Source organism: Oncorhynchus gorbuscha, linkage group LG02, assembly GCF_021184085.1.
Source record: "Oncorhynchus gorbuscha isolate QuinsamMale2020 ecotype Even-year linkage group LG02, OgorEven_v1.0, whole genome shotgun sequence".
Lineage (NCBI taxonomy): Eukaryota > Metazoa > Chordata > Actinopteri > Salmoniformes > Salmonidae > Oncorhynchus > Oncorhynchus gorbuscha.
Genome location: NC_060174.1, coordinates 4,478,765 through 4,487,180, shown reverse-complemented (window position 1 = coordinate 4,487,180; position 8,416 = coordinate 4,478,765). Strand labels below are relative to the sequence as shown.

The 8,416-nt window shown below is 39.9% G+C and overlaps 1 pseudogene; it reads left to right on the top strand.

Moving 5' to 3' along the window:
- LOC123996400 overlaps positions 1-8,416 on the top strand; it is a 165,312-nt pseudogene that overhangs the window by 70,035 nt on the left and 86,861 nt on the right.

Here is an 8,416-nt window from a genome sequence, read left to right as displayed (position 1 = left end):
GGAGGTCTCTGTCTGTATGAAGGATGAGCAGACAGTAGGTCCCGACCAGAGAGAGAATTAGACCAGAGAGAGAATTACACCAGGGAGGTCTCTGTCTGTATGAAGGACGAGCAGACAGTAGGTCCCGACCAGAGAGAGAATTAGACCAGGGGGTTCTCTGTTTGTATGAAGGACGAGCAGACAGTAGGTCCCGACCAGAGAGAGAATTAGACCAGAGAGAGAATTAGACCTACCTGTATTGATCTACAGTACTCTACCTGTATTGATCTACAGTACTCTACCTGTATTGATCTACTACTGCTACAGTACTCTACCTGTATTGATCTACAGTACTCTACCTGTATTGATCTACAGTACTCTACCTGTATTGATCTACAGTACTCTACCTGTATCGATCTACAGTACTCTACCTGTATTGATCTACAGTACTCTCCCTGTATTGATCTACAGTACTCTACCTGTATTGATCTACAGTACTCTACCTGTATCGATCTACAGTACTCTACCTGTATTGATCTACAGTACTCTACCTGTATTGATCTACAGTACTCTACCTGTATTGATCTACAGTACTCTACCTGTATTGATCTACAGTACTCTACCTGTATTGATCTACTACTGCTACAGTACTCTACCTGTATTGTTCTACAGTACTCTACCTGTATTGATCTACAGTACTCTACCTGTATTGATCTACAATACTCTACCTGTATTGATCTAGAGTACTCTACCTGTATTGATCTAGAGTACTCTACCTGTATTGATCTAGAGTACTCTACCTGTATTGATCTACAGTACTCTACCTGTATTGATCTACAGTACTCTACCTGTATTGATCTACAGTACTCTACCTGTATTGATCTACTACTGTTACAGTACTCTACCTGTATTGATCTACAGTACTCTACCTGTATTGATCTACAGTACTCTACCTGTATTGATCTACAGTACTCTACCTGTATTGATCTACAGTACTCTACCTGTATTGATCTACAATACTCTACCTGTATTGATCTAGAGTACTCTACCTGTATTGATCTACAGTACTCTACCTGTATTGATCTACAGTACTCTACCTGTATTGATCTACAGTACTCTACCTGTATTGATCTACAGTACTCTACCTGTATTGATCTACAATACTCTACCTGTATTGATCTACAGTACTCTACCTGTATTGATCTACTACTGTTACAGTACTCTACCTGTATGTATCTACAGTACTCTACCTGTATTGATCTACTACTGTTACAGTACTCTACCTGTATGATCTACAGTACTCTACCTGTATTGATCTACAGTACTCTACCTGTATTGATCTACAGTACTCTCCTGTATTGATCTACTACTGCTACAGTACTCTACCTGTATTGATCTACAGTACTCTACCTGTATTGATCTAAAGTAGACCAGAGAGGTCTCTACCTGTATTGATCTACAGTACTCTACCTGTATTGATCTACTACTGCTACAGTACTCTACCTGTATGTATCTACAGTACTCTACCTGTATTGATCTACAGTACTCTACCTGTATTGATCTACAGTACTCTCCCTGTATTGATCTACTACTGCTACAGTACTCTACCTGTATTGATCTACAGTACTCTACCTGTATTGATCTACAGTACTCTCCCTGTATTGATCTACTACTGCTACAGTACTCTACCTGTATTGATCTACAGTACTCTCCCTGTATTGATCTACAGTACTCTACCTGTATTGATCTACTACTGTTACAGTACTCTACCTGTATTGATCTACTACTGCTACAGTACTCTACCTGTATTGATCTACAGTACTCTACCTGTATTGATCTACTACTGTTACAGTACTCTACCTGTATTGATCTACTACTGTTACAGTACTCTACCTGTATTGATCTAAAGTACTCTACCTGTATTGATCTAAAGTACTCTACCTGTATTGATCTACTACTGCTACAGTACTCTACCTGTATTGATCTAAAGTACTCTACCTGTATTGATCTAAAGTACTCTACCTGTATTGATCTACTACTGCTACAGTACTCTACCTGTATTGATCTACAGTACTCTACCTGTATTGATCTACAGTACTCTCCCTGTATTGATCTACTACTGCTACAGTACTCTACCTGTATTGATCTACAGTACTCTACCTGTATTGATCTACTACTGCTACAGTACTCTACCTGTATTGATCTACTACTGCTACAGTACTCTACCTGTATTGATCTACAGTACTCTACCTGTATTGATCTACTACTGCTGTATGAAGGACAGTACTCTACCTGTATTGATCTACTACTGTTACAGTACTCTACCTGTATTGATCTACAGTACTCTACCTGTATTGATCTACAGTACTCTACCTGTATTGATCTACAGTACTCTACCTGTATTGATCTACAGTACTCTCCTGTATTGATCTACTACTGCTACAGTACTCTACCTGTATTGATCTACAGTACTCTCCTGTATAGATCTACTACTGCTACAGTACTCTGTCTGTATTGATCTACTACTGTTACAGTACTCTACCTGTATTGATCTACAGTACTCTACCTGTATTGATCTACAGTACTCTACCTGTATTGATCTACAGTACTCTACCTGTATTGATCTACAGTACTCTACCTGTATTGATCTACAGTACTCTACCTGTATTGATCTAGAGTACTCTACCTGTATTGATCTAGAGTACTCTACCTGTATTGATCTAGAGTACTCTACCTGTATTGATCTACAGTACTCTACCTGTATTGATCTAGAGTACTCTCCCTGTAGTACTCTACCTGTATTGATCTAGAGTACTCTACCTGTATTGATCTACAGTACTCTACCTGTATTGTTCTACAGTACTCTCCTGTATTGATCTACAGTACTCTACCTGTATTGATCTACAGTACTCTACCTGTATTGATCTACAGTACTCTACCTGTATTGATCTACAATACTCTACCTGTATTGATCTAGAGTACTCTACCTGTATTGATCTAGAGTACTCTACCTGTATTGATCTAGAGTACTCTACCTGTATTGATCTACAGTACTCTACCTGTATTGATCTACAGTACTCTACCTGTATTGATCTACTACTGTTACAGTACTCTACCTGTATTGATCTACTACTGTTACAGTACTCTACCTGTATGTATCTACAGTACTCTACCTGTATTGATCTACAGTACTCTACCTGTATTGATCTACAGTACTCTCCCTGTATTGATCTACTACTGCTACAGTACTCTACCTGTATTGATCTACAGTACTCTACCTGTATTGATCTACTACTGTTACAGTACTCTACCTGTATGTATCTACAGTACTCTACCTGTATTGATCTAAAGTACTCTACCTGTATTGATCTACTACTGCTACAGTACTCTACCTGTATGTATCTACAGTACTCTACCTGTATTGATCTACAGTACTCTACCTGTATTGATCTACAGTACTCTACCTGTATTGATCTACTACTGTTACAGTACTCTACCTGTATTGATCTACAGTACTCTCCCTGTATAGATCTACTACTGCTACAGTACTCTACCTGTATTGATCTACTACTGCTACAGTACTCTACCTGTATTGATCTACTACTGCTACAGTACTCTACCTGTATTGATCTACTACTGTTACAGTACTCTACCTGTATTGATCTACAGTACTCTACCTGTATTGATCTACAGTACTCTACCTGTATTGATCTACAGTACTCTACCTGTATTGATCTACAGTACTCTCCCTGTATTGATCTACTACTGCTACAGTACTCTACCTGTATTGATCTACAGTACTCTCCCTGTATTGATCTACTACTGCTACAGTACTCTACCTGTATTGATCTACAGTACTCTCCCTGTATTGATCTACTACTGTTACAGTACTCTACCTGTATTGATCTACAGTACTCTACCTGTATTGATCTACAGTACTCTACCTGTATTGATCTACAGTACTCTACCTGTATTGATCTACAGTACTCTACCTGTATTGATCTACAGTACTCTACCTGTATTGATCTAGAGTACTCTACCTGTATTGATCTAGAGTACTCTACCTGTATTGATCTACAGTACTCTACCTGTATTGATCTACAGTACTCTACCTGTATTGATCTACTACTGTTACAGTACTCTAGCTGTATTGATCTACTACTGTTACAGTACTCTACCTGTATTGATCTACAGTACTCTACCAGTATTGATCTACAGTACTCTACCTGTATTGATCTACAGTACTCTACCTGTATTGATCTACAGTACTCTACCTGTATTGATCTACAGTACTCTACCTGTATTGATCTACAGTACTCTACCTGTATTGATCTACAGTACTCTACCTGTATTGATCTAGAGTATTCTACCTGTATTGATCTAGAGTACTCTACCTGTATTGATCTAGAGTACTCTACCTGTATTGATCTAGAGTACTCTACCTGTATTGATCTACAGTACTCTACCTGTATTGATCTACTACTGTTACAGTACTCTACCTGTATTGATCTACTACTGTTACAGTACTCTACCTGTATTGATCTACAGTACTCTACCTGTATTGATCTAGAGTACTCTACCTATATTGATCTAGAGTACTCTACCTGTATTGATCTACAGTACTCTACCTGTATTGATCTACTACTGCTACAGTACTCTACCTGTATGTATCTACAGTACTCTACCTGTATTGATCTACAGTACTCTACCTGTATTGATCTACAGTACTCTACCTGTATTGATCTACAGTACTCTACCTGTATTGATCTACTACTGCTACAGTACTCTACCTGTATTGATCTACAGTACTCTACCTGTATTGATCTACTACTGCTACAGTACTCTACCTGTATTGATCTACAGTACTCTACCTGTATAGATCTACTACTGCTACAGTACTCTACCTGTATTGATCTACTACTGTTACAGTACTCTACCTGTATTGATCTACAGTACTCTACCTGTATTGATCTACAGTACTCTACCTGTATTGATCTACAGTACTCTACCTGTATTGATCTACAGTACTCTACCTGTATTGATCTACAGTACTCTACCTGTATTGATCTACAGTACTCTACCTGTATTGATCTACAGTACTCTACCTGTATTGATCTAGAGTACTCTACCTGTATTGATCTACAGTACTCTACCTGTATTGATCTACAGTACTCTACCTGTATTGATCTACAGTATTCTACCTGTATTGATCTACAGTACTCTACCTGTATTGATCTACAGTACTCTACCTGTATTGATCTACAGTACTCTACCTGTATTGATCTAGAGTACTCTACCTGTATTGATCTACAGTACTCTACCTGTATTGATCTACAGTACTCTACCTGTATTGATCTACAGTACTCTACCTGTATTGATCTACAGTACTCTACCTGTATTGATCTACAGTACTCTACCTGTATTGATCTACAGTACTCTACCTGTATTGATCTACAGTACTCTACCTGTATTGATCTACAGTACTCTACCTGTATTGATCTACAGTACTCTACCTGTATTGATCTACAGTACTCTACCTGTATTGATCTACAGTACTCTACCTGTATTGATCTACAGTACTCTACCCGTATTGATCTACAGTACTCTACCTGTATTGATCTACAGTACTCTACCCGTATTGATCTACAGTACTCTACCTGTATTGATCTACAGTACTCTACCTGTATTGATCTACAGTACTCTACCCGTATTGATCTACAGTACTCTACCTGTATTGATCTACAGTACTCTACCTGTATTGATCTACAGTACTCTACCTGTATTGATCTACAGTACTCTACCCGTATTGATCTACAGTACTCTACCTGTATTGATCTACAGTACTCTACCTGTATTGATCTACTGTACTCTACCTGTATTGATCTACAGTACTCTACCTGTATTGATCTACAGTACTCTACCCGTATTGATCTACAGTACTCTACCCGTATTGATCTACAGTACTCTACCCGTATTGATCTACAGTACTCTACCTGTATTGATCTACAGTACTCTACCTGTATTGATCTACAGTACTCTACCTGTATTGATCTACAGTACTCTACCTGTATTGATCTACAGTACTCTACCTGTATTGATCTACAGTACTCTACCTGTATTGTCCTACTGTATTAAACAACAGATGTACTCACGTTGGATGTGTTGAATAGGATTCAACAGCCTAATACATACTTGTAGAGTAGGTTTACCCCGTTATCAATGTACCTGGTAATGTGAACATGTTTTCTTCATGTAAAGACACACATTAATCAAACACAAACACATTAAAGAATCAAAACCACTTTAAAGAATCAAACACATTGAAGAATCAAACACATTGAAGAATCAAACACATTAAAGAATCAAACACATTAAAGAATCAAACACAGTTAAAGAATCAAACACATTAATGAATCAAACACATTGAAGAATCAAACACATTAAAGAATCAAACACAAATCAAACGCATTAAAGAATCAAACGCATTAAAGAATCAAACGCATTAAAGAATCAAACACATTAAAGAATCAAACACACTAAAGAATCAAACACATTAAAGAATCAAACACATTAAATAATCAAACACATTAAAGAATCAAACACATTAAAGAATCAAACACACTAAAGAATCAAACACATTAAAGAATCAAACACACTAAAGAGGAAGAAAAAATGGACTTATTCACACTGGAGATGTCCTCAATGGCCCTGCATGTGATTTGAATGTCGTAATAGAACGATGAGTTGTCTAACTAAGTCTATGGTCTAGACACAACAGGGTTACTCCAGGGCGATGCCAATAGGAGCAGAGCAGGTGTTTAGGTGGCCAATAGGAGCAGAGCAGGTGTTTAGGTGACCAATAGGAGCAGAGCAGGTGTTTAGGTGGCCAATAGGAGCAGAGCAGGTGTTTAGGTGGCCAATAGGAGCAGAGCAGGTGTTTAGGTGGCCAATAGGAGCAGAGCAGGTGTTTAGGTGGCCAATAGGAGCAGAGCAGGTGTTTAGGTGGCCAATATAGGAGCAGAGCAGGTGTTTAGGTGGCCAATAGGAGCAGAGCAGGTGTTTAGGTGGCCAATAGGAGCAGAGCAGCTGTTTAGGTGGCCAATAGGAGCGGAGCAGAGACAGCGTTTACCTTTAATAATGATGTTTGTGAAGTGGCAGGTGTAGTTGTCTTCCTCCCACTCTCCCCTCCTTCCTTGCTTTCATCATGAGTACTGTTGTTATCTCTGTCTCCCTTCCTCTCTTCCAGCGTTTCAGACAGTGGCAGTTCCCAGGGCCTGTCCCAGCCGTCCACCCAGACCACCCAGTACCTGAGAGCTGACACACCCAACAACGCCAGTGCTGTCACCAGTAAGACACACACACACACCAGCGCAGCTATGTACATGTCAACGCACACAAAAACACAGTCACTTCTTATCCAGCAACATAGTGTAGTTTCCAGTCATTTCTTATCCAGTAACGTCTTATAGTATCCAGTAGTATCGTGTCGTATCCAACAGCATTGTGATATCTGGTAATGTCTCATGGTATCCACTGCAGTAGCAGTCGAACAAGTTGTTTTGGAGAGCTCCTTAGGACATTGGCTGTTAACTCCTTGATACAGCCCCAGTCAGTCTCCTTTATGCTGCATGGCAGGCATTATTATTATTATTATATATTTTTTTTTTACCCCTTTTTCTCCCCAATTTCGTGGTATCCAATTATTAGTAGCTACTATCTTGTCTCAACGCTACAATTTCCGTACTTGGGAGAGACGAAGGTTGAAAGTCATGCGTCCTCCGATACACAACCCCGACCAAGCCGCACTGCTTCTTAACATCAGCGCATCCAACCCGGAAGCCAGCGACACCAATGTGTTGGAGGAAACACTCTGTGCACCTGGCAACCTTGGTTAGCGCGTACTGCGCCCGGCCCGCCACAGGAGTCGCTGGTGCGTGAGGAGACAAGGATATCCCTACCGGCCAAACCCTCCCTAACCCGGACGACGCTAGGCCAATTGTGCGTCGCCCCACGGACCACCCGGTCGCGGCCGGTTACGACAAAGCCTGGGCGCGAACCCAGAGTCTCTGGTGGCACAGCTGGCGCTGCAGTACAGCGCCCTTAACCACTGCGCCACCTGGGAGGCCCCCTGCGCCACCATGGCTTTTTTAAGTCCCGTCTCTTTGGACTTTCTTGCGTAGATTTCTCTGTTAATGTATATAGGTTAATGGTCGCATACAAGTTAACAATCATCACATTAGTGATTAGGATCTGACACAATGTTGATACAGGTAAGATTAGGACTGTCTTTGTGTCGGGGATATATTAGGTGGGGCTGTTGGAAGTTCCCATACACCTAAGCCAAATACATTTAAACTACATTTTTCACAATTCCTGACATGTAATCCTAGTAAAACAATCCCTGTCTAAGGTCAGTTAGAATCATCACATTATTTGA